Consider the following 14,590-nt stretch of genomic DNA (forward strand, 5'->3'; position numbering starts at 1 on the left):
CCAACGCAGAATAGGCTTGTTAATGTACGATTTTTTGTGTTTGTCGCTTTTGATGATAGTAAACAATATTTGTGTTACCAACGCAGAAAAGGTCTGTATGTATACACTCACTTATACATGCTTCATAGCTTCGCAATTATCAATAATGCAAAATAATTAAATTTTTTGAATTCGTATACATGTTGCTCGTGGTATCTAGAGTCGACTGTAAACAAATCGTAAGCGATCGGCTTACAAAAATCTTAAAATTGATGACCGAAGCTGGTGAAGGCAACCATGTTGCCAATTTACATTTGTTGTAAAACCACTTATGTATGTGATTTTAGAAGTTTTGAGTTTACATCAAAATATCATGGGCCATTTGTGCAAAAAATTTATGTTTATTCTGTTTTTTATTAAAATAAACTCTTAAGCAACTAATTTATAATATACAAGTTTGAAGAAGTGCTGCGATTTAGAAGTTTAGAGAAAAAATGTCTTAACACGAGATAGGTTATTTTTGCAGATATTACTGCGGACTTGCCACTTTTCATTTGGCTGGCTGTGGTTTCTTCAATTTTACATTTTAGAATTTTTGTGGCCCTCGCGAAGAAGTTGCGCTGGTAGGCGATGCGCTTGCGGGGAGATGTGTGGCAATTGAATTTATGAATGAATGAGTTTGACCTTGAAGAACATGCGCATGCGTTTATGAATGAAATTGTTATTGTTGTGTTTTAGTCGCATATGCGCATTTTACATACATATGTATGTACGTACGCGTATTTGCATGAATGTGATATGTTTGGAGGGAAATCGCATGAGAATATTAAATAAATTTATTGATTATAAATGTACATTTGGTTGATATAAAAAGGGTAATTTCATCCATAAATTACAACTTTACAACTTCCATACTAAAGAGGAAGCTTATAAAGGTCTTGCATAGCGCATGTATTTCATTTACTTATATTTGTTTAAAATTATAAAATAAAGTAAATCTACGCACATGCGCATGCAAATTGTTAAATGCCGTCAGCAAATATGTAAACGAAAAGAGCTGCGGCCATGTTTTTTTTCATTTCATTTGATTATTTCTATCATCGGTCACTTTTTCTTAACGTTCTTTATCGCCGCGAAACCATATGTGCGGCGAATTCATTTACGAAAATGGATGTTAAAACGGACGCGAACTCCTCATCTCAACCTTTCAGACCTCACTCGCCGACTTTAACGAGTTGTCGCTTCTTATACATTTACGTTCTTTGGATAAACATACCTACAAGTCAAAATAAAACATACCTAGCAGGCTTGCATAGAGAATCTGACACAAATTAATTGCCAATTAATTATTAATTGGCAATTAATAATTTGAATTTTTGTATGATAAATTGGGTAACAATTAAGGCCTAAATTGGTGAAAAGATTTTTAATTGCCAATTACGTGCCTGTTTGAACATATTTAGCCTTAGAAGTTCCTCCTAAAATTCTTTTATTGTTTTTAATATCCGGAAACCAATAGTTCGTTATGAGTTTTTGATAACATTTATCGACTCCTTGGTGACCTAATTGTTCGGATGTCGCCCTTATTAGTTCCCTTTCGAGCAACAATCGGGTTCTTTGTTTTCTGAATACTACGCCACTTTGCATCACATATTTTGCCATTTCTTCATTCTCTAATCTTTTATTTAGTTCAAGTATGTCTTTGTTACTATTCTGCATAATTTGGAGCTGGAAGTGCAGATCCTCGCTATCGATTACGCCTATCATCTCGTGGCCATCGTCTTCAACTCTACTTAATGCATCTTCATGCGTCATGTTTTTACCTGCCTGGTGGGATATTGTGTAATTATAGCTTTCAAGTTCTATCGCAAACCTTGCTATCCTGCTGTTCACTGACTTTTTACTAAGAGTTTGCGTTAAAGAATTGCAGTCAGTTACTATTTTGAATTCTAAACCTTCTAGGTAGACTCTAAACCGCCGTAATGCATAAATAATTGCTGATGCTTCAAGTTCAAAACTGTGATATCTACTTTCGGTATCTGAAGTTCTTTTGGAGAAGTACGCCACTGGATGGAAATTGTTATCAGCCTGTTTTTGAAGTAATATTGCACCGAAACTATAAGACCTCGAGGAACAATGCAGCTCAGTGTCTCTTGTGTGATACTAGTTTCTTCTTAAGGTCCTCAAAAGAGGTGGCGCATTTTTCGGTGAATATAAACTTAGTGTCTTTTTTCAAAAGTTCGTACAGTACTATAAGTGAAAAAGATTGGATGAATTTTCGGAAGTGTAAATACAACCCAACGAATGATTGCAACTCGCTTTGGTTTCTTGTCATGGGAAAATTCGTAATGGCACTAATGTGGCTTTCGGAAGGTCATATTCCACGATCTGTTACTTTAAAACCCTAGATATTCTACCTCATCATATGCAAATTTACCTTTGTTTAGTTTTATTCGGAGGCCATGTTCAGTTGAATGTCGTAAAACCCGTTGAACTACTAATTCGTAATGTTCATCTGATGTTTTGTTCGCATAATTATATCATCCATGTAAACGATAATTTGCTTAAAACTGTTGTTATGAATCTTTGAAATATGACCGCCCCGTTTTTTAACCCAAAGGGCATTCTTAAAAATTCAGACTGGCCATTAGGAATGACTCAAGATCTATAACTGAACAAATTTTATGACCCCCTAAATATTCTAGGCAATCGATAAGTGGAAGCGGATAATTGCCTCTAGCAATCAATTTGTTCACATTCCTGTAGTCAACGCACATGCGACTACCCAAAAAAAAAGTTTATTTATTAAAAAATATTGTTGAAGCATACATATAAGTATGTATGTAAATAAAATATATGTACGGTTCGATACTCTGCGGCGGATGTTTTCCCGTGTGCGCTCGGTTGTGCGGTTGACTTTGGAATGTTTTGTCTATCTACTTGCTGTGTACAGTAGCGAAAGTAAAAAATCATGAACCAAAAAGACAAGATCACGCGGGCTGGAGACTAGCCCGTTAGAATCGCATTTAGGAAAAAAGTTGAAAAGTTGAGTTTGTTTACATTTCTTCGTTGTTTACAATTTGGTGGTGGCTTTTTACTGCAATTTTCTTCATTTTCACTTGTGACAACGTGTATACACATAAGATAAAGAATAATTTAACACAACGGCATGATTTATAGAAGAATTTGCATAATAAAAATGATTTTTCATGCGTTCAACAATTTCGCGGTTTTCTCCGTTCTCTTACAACAAAGATGGCATCGAGATTTCGGCAGCTAGAAAATAACTTTTTTCGTTTTTTCCTTCCCGCGTGATCTTGTGTCTTTCGTTCATGGTAAAAAGCCGTGAGGGCATTAGGGTGCTCATTCATCAAAATCGGGCGATTGAACACTGCCGCCGCCGCCAAAATTTTGCACGCAAATTCAATAACAACGATGGGTTCCTAATAGATATCTGGTTCAATTATTATCCGTTCTGATTGTTTTGCTTCACTGATAATTTGACAGCAAAGTTTGGTAGCCGTGTAAAATTAATTCATACACAAACAGACATTCTGCCATTGTTTCTTTTAACTAGCTTCAAATAAATAGGCTTTATGTTATATGTATATTTATTTAAATAGATATCTCGTAAATAAAATTTTTCACATTTAGTGAGTTAATTTCTATAATTTCTATATCCTCGTGCTAGTTGTATAAAGTTAGTGATACTGTGCCCTATAACAAAAGAAAACACGACTATTGTCGCATGTGTAAACAAAAAGAGAGTGTGGATCGTTCATGTAACAGAGTGCGTAACTTATAAGATTATCTGCTTGATAAAGTTATCGCTTTAGATGAATACCACCATAGTTGTTTGTGCTTGTACATTATCATATATTTTTCCGGCTCCGGGTTGGAGAATTTGTGGAAGTATGTCGCTTCCGATAACCATATCTATTGGTGCTGGTTGGCTGAAATGGGGGTCAGCTAGTTCATGGGCATTGAACTGTTTGATATTTTTACGACTTGCGGGGAAAGTCGGTAATTGCTCCTAATTATTCTCCTATGGATTTTTCGGGTTCTTACCACTTGCTAACTTTCCCTTTTTTAAAAATACACAAAATCTTTGGGTTAAAGCCCAAAATAAAATAACGCAGTGGCAGTGGCAGTGGCAGTTTTTCGAAATCAGCTGTCTTTTAGAAAGTGTGGTGTCCAATGAAGCGACTCACAATACAGCAGTTGCAGCTGGCAGTACTGCTCAGTTTAGTCCAAATTCTAAATTCACTGCCACTGCCTTCATCGTAGCAAACTTCGCGTGCTGAATTCGACATACATAAAGTGCAGCCAACTTTTGTTCATGTCACTGAAGCCTAAAAGACCACAACAAAAAATGTAAACAAACAAAAGGGAATGTAAAAAAAAAACTGTCACTGACAACGGCGTATTGTATTTGCTGCGGCAGTGGCTGCCAATATTGGCAGTAACAGTTGAGTTTTAAAACTGTCACTGCCACTGCCACTGCGATATAGTATTTTGGCCTTAACACTTGTTATGGTACGCATACATTGGGAGCAGTAGTGAATGCAGGCGGCATGACACAATAGGGTGCACTATGGCTAGCCTTGTCGGCTGGGCTGGGTTCTTGCATTCACTACTGTTCCCTGCGCCATGGCAGAGAAAAGTCATGCCTGTCAAACATCTTCGCTTCCGGCAAGACCGGAAGTATCGGACGGACCATAAAAAAATATTAAAAAATTCATAAACAAAGGCAAAAAAGCTGAAAAGAACGTTTAATAAAACTGAAAAACAAAAGAAACCAAAAAACAATCCAAACTACTAAAATCAAAAGAATACCTAAGGCCGAATGTAAGGGCGCCACCGATGTTGTTGTGACACCCGCTGCTGGTCCACCCTCATCCGTGGCTATCAGCGCACATTAGTATTGATAGCCCCATAATAGAAGTCTACTGTGCCTTCCTACAAAATTTATTTCAAATTCGTTTCTTAACCTAATTCTTAAAACTAATCATCGTTACGCTAAGTCTCTTAAGCCTAAAGTATGTAATGTAAGTACAATTAAGGTAAGTAATTCGGCATATATATTTAAGGTAAGTGTTCACCCTACGGTTGAATATAAGTAAGTAAGCTAAGCTAAGCCTAGCTAAGTATATCTGGTATTTTCACAAAAAGTATATCAAGTAAGACCAGGTAATTAAATTCAGGTAATAACTTAAGTAGGGTAAGCCCGGCAGGTATATCTAAGGTAAGTCAGGTAAACAAGGTAAGTGTGAGTAAGTAAACTAAGCCAAGTAGGTAAACTAAGTTAGCCTAGTTAAGTTTAATTTACATTTCTCTTATATTTCCGGAATTATTTGTTCAATTTCGTTTTATGTTTTTAATTCTTTCCTTTTAGGTTTATTATTAATTGTATTATTAGTTCTTTACATTAGTTCTTTGTTATATGTCGCCTTTTTCTTTTATTATAATTTAGATGTCTTTTAAGTTTTAGTTAATTAAATATTTTAACCCGGGTCGTTTTGGCTTAGGTCTAATTCAATTTAATTTCATTCATTTAATGGTATTTTATTTAATTAAAATTTTTCTTTACTTAAGTTTTATTTTAGCTTTTTTATATTTGTTATATATATTTCGTTTTAGTCTATTTAAAATTTGTATTCACTTATGTTATTTTTTTCCTTTTGTTATTTGTATTATTGTCATTATTATTATTATTTCAGTTTATAATTATTACGCAATTACTCTCATTATAACAGTAAGAATTAAGCCCAAAATGCAATAGCACAGTGCCAGTGCCAGGACAGTTTTTAAAATCAGCTGTTACTGCTGATATTGGCAGTCACTGCCGCAGCAAACACAATACAGCGTTGTCAGTGAATGCTTTTTTTGACATTCCCTTTTGTTTGTTAACATTTTTGTTGTTGGTTTTAAGCTTCAGTGACATCAGCAGAAGTTGGCTGCGTTTCATTTATGTCAAATTCAACATGCGAAGTTTGCTGCGATGAAGTCAGTGGCAGTGAATTTGGAATTTGGGCTAAACTGAGCAGTACTGCTAGCTGCCACTGCTGTATTGTGAGTCGCTTTATTGAAAACCACACTTTCTAAAAAACAGCTGATTTTGAAAAATTACCGCTGCCACTGCCACTGCGTTATTGTATTTTGGACTTTAAAGTAATCTTTTACACATATGCTTAAATTGTGTTTATGGATGGATGTTTGTGTGTGAGTGTTAAGTATTTTAGCTTACAAGGGACAATAATCTTTGCTGCCCACCCCAACACGAGACATTTGCCACCCTTAAGCGCACTGCTTTCGTATCTTTCCTTTTTATACTTGGTTCGAAGTTAGTTTTACTTTTAACTCGTATTTTTTTTCCACGTCTTAAATTGTTCTGTTATTTCTTTTGTATTTTATTCTATTTTTTTATAAATTACTTTTAAAAATAAATACTAGGGTGATTTGTGTAAAAGCGTGTCGTTTTGGAGTTTTAGGTATGTTTATACTTCTATACCTGTGCATACGGATTTGTAGGTATGTCTGTATAAATGAGCTATCATGTATGCGGGTGGAAGTTTAGGTTAACTGCTTACAATATTTAATTTTATATGTAAATTGTTAAATTTTTATTTTGCCTGTACTTAACTTAATCAATAATTTGTTTTTGCATGATTAAGGTATGTTTCTGTATTTTACTCTCATTTTTAATTTCAATTTCAAAAAAAGAAAATTCCCCTTTTTTAATTCTTTGATAAATTTAAATTCCTATAATTTTTTTCCACTATACCCTAATATGCAGGTTTACCCCTTGGACTCACCCACCGTTGCAGCAGGCCTTGGAGGTGGAGACACTGCTGTTGTTGAGGTTGTTGTTGTTGTCGTAGCCGTTGTTGTTGTTGTTGGTTGCTGATGTCGTTGCCGCTCGGTTGCTTACCCCGGTTGATGACGTTGTTGTTGTGGGCGCCTTATGCGGTCCTGTTGTTTCCGCTCCTGACGTAGCAACCGCTCCTATGGTGGTATTGCGGTGTTGGTATCGCCCGGGTGCTTACCCCGGTTGATGGCGCCGCTCTCTGGGGGTTGGTGGTCTTGCGGCTGTGTTCGGATGGCGGTTCGTTGAGGCTGCGCTGTGCTGGTACTGCAATTGCGGTCGCTGCTGTTGTTGTTACTGCACAGCTATCTGTGTGGGTTTAAGGTGATATATTTAGTTAGTACAATAGAAGGCATAATATATGGTAATATAAGGTAGTGTAATACAGAGTAGGTATAACTATTGAAAACTCACTTAACTGCAGCGCGGGTGGCGGGTAGGTATCCAAATAGGATGTGCGGTGGGAATGTCACTGTGCGCGCCGGTTCCGACCTTCCGGTATCCCTCGGGCGACTAATTCTTCCTGCGACGCAGAAAAATAAGTTTTTAGCCGACAATTTGTATTTTGCCGACTGCGTTGAGCCTTTTCCTCTTTATCTCAGGGCACTATCTCGGTGTTTTCACCCCTGTCGTGGTATTGCAAATATTACTAAACTTGTTAAATGTGTGCTTGCATACCCAAGTCTGATCTAGCAAGGTATATATGCAAGTGCAGCCTCTTGAATATCGGCGCTTCGCTAGCACAAACAAGTCTAGGCCCGTTGAACGAATGCCTTCCTTTACACGTATCGCTCCTAACCCTGTGCCGGTCGCTGGTAGGGCTTTTGTATTTAAAGTGAAAATGGGCAATTAAGACTGTAAGTTAACTATTCCTTTTTTTCTCAAACGTTCCGCGCACTTGTCTTGTGTTCTTAATTGTGAAATGTACGACGTGCGTTGCCAGCGGGGTTTTATATCCGTACGCGAATGGCGTTGTAGAATTTGATTCCACGTTACCGTGGAAACACAATGCCGCGAACGGCGAACTCTCCACAGCGAAATTACCGCTGTCCAAATTAGAACACCCACCGGCATATGAAATTGAACACTGCCAAAGCGAAATGCGAAGTTCGCACGGCGGCGATAGATTTATTTATATCGCTCTGCTGGGCGATGGCGGCATTACATGCCAAAGGTGGCCGTATGTTTTTTTTTACTTTCAAAGATTTAGAAGAAAACAGCATGTAACACGAATTATTTTTGATGGTTGAAAAATACAGTGAACGATTCGTTAAATCTAGCTTAAAATAAAATAATTCATAATAATTCCCCCTTGCCTTATATTTATATTTGTTATCATTTCATCATTTCTAAATATGGTTTCGTTTTTCAAAATATGGTCACCTCACTTAGAAGTGCGACGAAATGGTATCACCTGTTTTCGCTACCCCTCTAATTATGTTAAAGCTGGCGAAATAGCAGGGCGAACGGTGAACGATGGCATCGCCCAATTCGGCGAACTTCGCGGTTCGCCGGGTATTGTGTTTCAAGCATTAGAGATGCCGTAGTATTATCGATATGTCATGCAGTCCGATTGGGTTATTTGTTTTTGTGTTTTTTTTTAATTTTATTAGCAAATTAGCGATACATAGGTTGGTTTTGGAATTACATAACCGATTTACGCGATGGTAAAAGTAGATACGGGCGTTAAAATTTATTAATTAAATATTTTATTGCGGGAAAACTTAATTGTACGTTTTATTTACTTCCTTTATCGACTATTGTTAAAAGCTTAAGCAGCAGTTACATGATGCGATTTTCTAAGCGATTCAGCATCGCTTTCAACAAAATCGCCTCTGCAATTGTGTCTCAATTTTCTACAAAGCGATAAAATCGGTTGCCCCAAAGTAGACATGACACCAGGAGATTTATTGTCTATTCAATTATGTTTACTTTTCTTGTCAATTTTACTTTTCTTGTCTTTTATGAAGACAATCAAATTTATAAACATACGTATAAAATGAATAAAAATAATATAATTAAACCTTTTGAATGCTATGAGCATGTTAATGGGATCTCCACGTGCAGGCATACTGGAATAATGAGGAGTGTCATTTTTGTGTTCTAGATGATGTCAACTTGAATAAAATGATCTGGTTCAATCTTCTAGGTTAGGGATGCCCAAATCAGCACATATGTGTCGCGGGCGACTGCGAGTGTAAAGCTTTGCACAGCGGTGCTGGGCAAGCGCGGAAGCAAAAAGTTATCGGAAGGGAAAACGAAGTCAACAGAATAGTGAGATTGTATGTGTGACAGTGATGGAAAATGAGTGTGCATTGTGCCATTTTCAACCCTTTCGGAAGCAGCCGGCGCCTTCAGCACAATCGATCGATTTTCGGCACTATTTTTGCGTAACTCAATGCAACTAATAAATATTTCTTTGGGATCCGCAATTAAAAATATTTTTTTACATTTAATCGTATGTGCTTAAACTGATAAATGATATAAACATAGAAACGCAAGCAGAAGAATCTCGCTTCCACATTCTGCAAATGCGCTTAACATTTTTGTTTAAACAAATGTGTCGAAATTTCATCTCTAAAGCAAACATTAAATATCATTTAATATATACTTTAGATTTAAATAATCATTTTTAGTGGTGGGCGAGTCCGAGATGTTTAAATGATTGAGAAAGTACATTCAATTTGCGTAGATTTTCGAGAACTTTTTTCGTTGAAGGTGTTGCACTTTGTTTCCATACTGAAATTTGTGTACATCATTTATCATTGTCTAAGAAAAACTATAAAATAAAGTTTACTTTAAAATATTGGAATAAAAAACAACAACGCTACACGCGCATTCATCCATATAACATAAAATGCGAACGTTCGTTATATGGAAGAGTGTGCGCAACACCGCAAACAGAAAAATTCAAAAAATCAATGGTATTATCTAGACACTTCAAACTTGCACCTTATTATAGATACTAGAATGAATGGGCTACAAAATTGTTAACCCAAAACATGTCTACAAATTCTGAACAAAACTGTGAAAATTTGATGAAACTTTGTTGATTTTTTCATTCTTTCAAGTTTCGATTTATTTGCAAGGTTTTTGTTTGATAATAAGCTACAATTTTATAAAAAAAATAATTGAAATTATTTAAAAAAATAAAATAAATACCGGGTGACCGTGTAATTTTGTCAAAGATCAAGACAATGATGATAAAACATTAATACACTATATAGGTCAGTTCATATTAATGACCATAAAATGAGATCACTATCGATAAAATGGAAATCCTCAAGGGAAATTTATAATTTCAACGTATGGAATTTACATACATTTTTTTACTTTCAACCCCCCGATTTCTCAATTACTTCTATTTCTGCATTATCGCCATTAGGTAAATTGCATTTCCAAAGATTTTTTCAAAATAAATAGCGATGAGGGATATTTCAACCGCCGGTGATAAGAAATCGCAATCACCATAACGCACATCACTAATATTACTGTTCCCAATCACGTTTACATTCAAAATTACAATTCATAATTTCGTTTTGTAGCATATATGAAATATAGGTATATCCATTTACTTAAATGTAAACAGATTAAAAATCAAAGTGCTAGAAGAGATTAGAGCGTTTGACACAAAAAGTATTTTTGATGTTGAAATTGTACTTAAAATCGGCAAATTGTACTTTTGTACATTTTAAAATTAATTGTCTGAAAAAAGTACAATTGTACTTAAAATATCAACACTGTTGAACTGGCGCTGTAATTGCTGCAGCGATGCCAGATTTGAGCGTACCCAATTTTTTACCGATAATAACTCATGCGAGGGATTTGGGTATTGGACATTTTACAAGCCTATTAGAAAGTATACGTATCTGTGTTCGTATAGGATAGTAGCTTATGTCCGAAGACTGGCTTTAGTATAATGAACCATTCGCAGCATACGATTGCGAAAGACCCACTGGCGCCGAGTCGTTGAAGAACTCTTGGAAAATAAACGTAAAAGACGGTAATCTTAATGGCGCTGCTAGCAAGTCAATACTCGTATAAAGTTTCATAAAAAAATTCCTTGTGGTTTAAAGAATATAGGAAATGGTACGTTTTACTAAAGCCAACCTCCCGACATAAGCTACTATTTCATACGAACACAAAAATATTCGCCTACAAATAATGTTGATTATTTTAATTAAGTCCTAAGATAAGTTTGTGAATCTTATCAGTGTTCTATGTAAGAACCAAAAATCAATCCCCTCGCCAATTAGAACTTTTGCTTTAAAAGAAAAATATACATAGCGATTTACTCAATACTTGGTCTGGCATCACTGCTTGAGCATTGATGTGCTCAGCTCACTGTTGCCAAGGAAGTGCATTTTGCACTAAATTTAGTGCTTTTGGGAAACCAAAAAGCCAAAATAATTGGAATTCAATTCTTGGTGCGTTATTTAGTGATGCTTTTTTAATTTAAGCACACCGAATGCATAGGTACATATGTATGTATGTATACACTATACACTAATATTCTACATTAAGATGGAATTCATTTACTGAATAAAATGTGAGGAATAGGTAAATTAAATATGTTTTGCGTTGTTATAAATGTATTGAAATCAATTTATTAATATAAACGTGAGGAAATGGATATGTATATACACTTTTTACTGAATCAGAAAAATTATTAAATATGATAATAAAAACTTGGCGCTTTTGTTTTGGAAAAATTGACTTTTTCAGGTGGCCTGATGCCACACTGGCTCAGTTGTCGCAAAAGTACACATCCCTACACGCATTTTTACTTGAAAATAAGTGTGTAGTGCAGGGATGAAAATGGAAATTTCAGATTGTACCTAATATCACAAAATAAATGTACCTAAATGACACAGATTGTACCTAAAAAAAGTTACATCATTCATTTGTAGTTTTTTTTTTATAAATTTTATTTAAAACATGAATACAAAAGATATATGTACTTTAAACATGATTATGTTTTTCAACTGAGCCTATATCTATAGACTATAGTCTAATGGGAATCGGAGAAGCATTGTTTTTGTCTAATTTTGACTACTGAAAAATATTGGCGAAAAAGACAAAAAACACACTTTGCGAACTATACTTCTTTATCCAGCTTTTTATAAAACAACAGGAAGTCTGCTAATTTATCCGATTCCTTTTAATAGGTGCAGCAAATCTAGAGAATATAATCAATGTGCCATAAGTAACTTCGAAAGCATATTAAATATATTTCCAGAAATCGAAAGCGCGTATGGGTCAAATAGCTGTAGTTCTCATCTAAAAATTTGAAATTTGAAGACATCCTAGATACTGGATTGTATGGATGAATAAAGGCTGGTTTTCACAGTGTAATATTTTGACAACAAAATTTTTTGACTTATTTTGACACAACTTTCTTTCCTTTATCCCTACCTTTATCGATGATATTATTTATCCGATTCCTTTTAATAGGTGCAGCAAATCTAGAGAATATAATCAATGTGCCGTTAGTAACTTCGAAAGCATTTTAAATATATTTCCAGAAATCAAAAAGCGAGTATGGGTCAAATAGCTGTAGTTCTCATCTAAAATATGAAATTTGAAGACATCCTAGACACTGGGCTTTATCCCAACCTTTATCGATGATATTATGGGCCAAAAACTTACAAATAGCTACCTTAGCAGCGCATGTACACGCCTGAAGGCCTATTCTGATCTAAATCAAACCAAAGACCATTTTTTAGTCCCATTTGACAATGAAGGCCTATTCTGATCTAAATCAAACCAAGGCCAGTTTCTAGTCCCATTTCACTCATTTGACCGCAAATGCCACTGAATTGCACTAAGTGAAAATAAGCGTTAAAATTAATAGAAAAAAATACGAAGCTAAGTAAAGTGTTAATTTTTCGTAGTGCCTGCTCTAAATGCAATGTAAAATGTTTAAGATAATACATAATATGGTTTTTTTTATGTCTTCCTTTTGACCACTTTTCTCTAGAATTGTTTATTCATCAAAATGAAAGCGAAACTTCTCCCGTACCTACAAGTAAATATATTAGCACGGTAAAGGAAAAAAACTAATAATGCATCTGATCAAAAGATGATTGTACCTAAAATCTAGTGACTGTACCTAATGTACCTTTAAGTCATCAAACGTCGGAAAAAGGTACAATTGTACCTACTTTTTCATCCCTGGTGTAGTGGTTAATATGTATACGATGCCATCTCCGTACAGCTCACTTCACCTCACCTAGCACGCTCGCGTGCGCGGAGTTTGCCCGCGACGGTGACTGCGAGCACCTCTGCTGTGCATCCCTATTCTAGGTAATCTAAATCTTAACACCGACCAATATTAATAACTCCCATGAAATTAACTTCATAGATAGTCTGCTCAGTATCATCCTTGTTCAAATAAATTCGCTTTTCAATCAGCTTAATAATATCCTGGATCTAATTTTTGTTGATTAAAATTTGACTTTTCATATTACTGAGTGTGCCTTCCCCATTTGTAAATCTGACATGCACCACGCCCCTCTATCTCTTTCTCTAAAGTCTATCGAATTTGTTCCAGTGTCCAATCCTAATATAAACATGGCTTTTAATTTTCGGGATGCCGATTTTGACTCCCTGAGTTCTAAAATCCTTGAAGTAGATTGGAATTCAATTCGCATTCGCATCCGCGGATGTCTAAAATTTCACATTCGCAACATCCCTACTACAAACCATAATGAAATGTTATATAGACGGACTTTCTTCATATCTAGTGATGGCAAAAAAGATTTAATAATCGATTAAGCGGTTAATTGATTAATCGAAAGCGTTCGATTAATAATTGCAATTAATCGTAAGAAATTAACCGATAAATCGGTCATTTCGATTAAAATCGAAAATTAATAAAAACTATTTATAAGTTAAAAACTTAAAACAAAATTATAGCACATGACAAGATTTTTTTTTTGTTCTTTAATTTTAGATATGTTTTTAAGTATAGCTTATTCGTTAGCAAAAAAAAAACGTATAAATATGACTATATCAAACTTTGTGCAATATTAAAAAAAATCAACAAAAAATTCAAGCTTTTTAATTAGATTTCTTGAAAAGATTTCAGTATGCAGTTTGGTAGCCCATTAAATTTTTGTATGAAAAATTCCAAGACTGAAGTATTTGGCACTTACCACTGATTTTTGGTATTTTTCTAATTGGTAACGGTATTGCTTATTTTCTTTAATATAAAAAAGAAGAAAATGCGCCACACCGAATTCGGAAAATAAAATGAAAATATGTGCATACCTGGGTTGTTATTTTTTAGTACTACTTAGGTTAAGCTTGCGTTGAGGTTTTTGGCAAAAATATCGTTTAAAAAATTTGCAGAATACGAGAATGTAAAAAACATACCAACTTATTTTGATTCATACATTATTGTGTTAGTAAAATAGTAAATTTTTGATGGTTTCTTTTCGATTATTTTGAACGGTTAATCGCTCGATTAATCGAAATGAAAATTTCGATACAATTAAATCGTTAACCGAATGAAAGTAACCGATTAAAATCGGTTTATTCGATTAATCTTGCCATCACTTTTCATATCTACTTAAGAAATGCAGTTCATTGTTTTGCGTGCCGTTGAAATACATCTTCAATCTTTCCCTATCTAAAGGTATCTTTATTGATCGTTGGAAAGTTGCATCGATTACGCCAATTTTTAAATCTGGCAACAAAACAGAAGCGAAGAACTACAGCTTTCAAATTGCTCAAAACTATATA

This window comes from Rhagoletis zephyria, unplaced genomic scaffold (genome assembly GCF_001687245.7).
Source record: "Rhagoletis zephyria isolate East Lansing unplaced genomic scaffold, Rhagoletis_zephyria_1.1 Rzeph_scaffold_01711, whole genome shotgun sequence".
Classification (NCBI taxonomy): Eukaryota; Metazoa; Arthropoda; class Insecta; order Diptera; family Tephritidae; genus Rhagoletis; species Rhagoletis zephyria.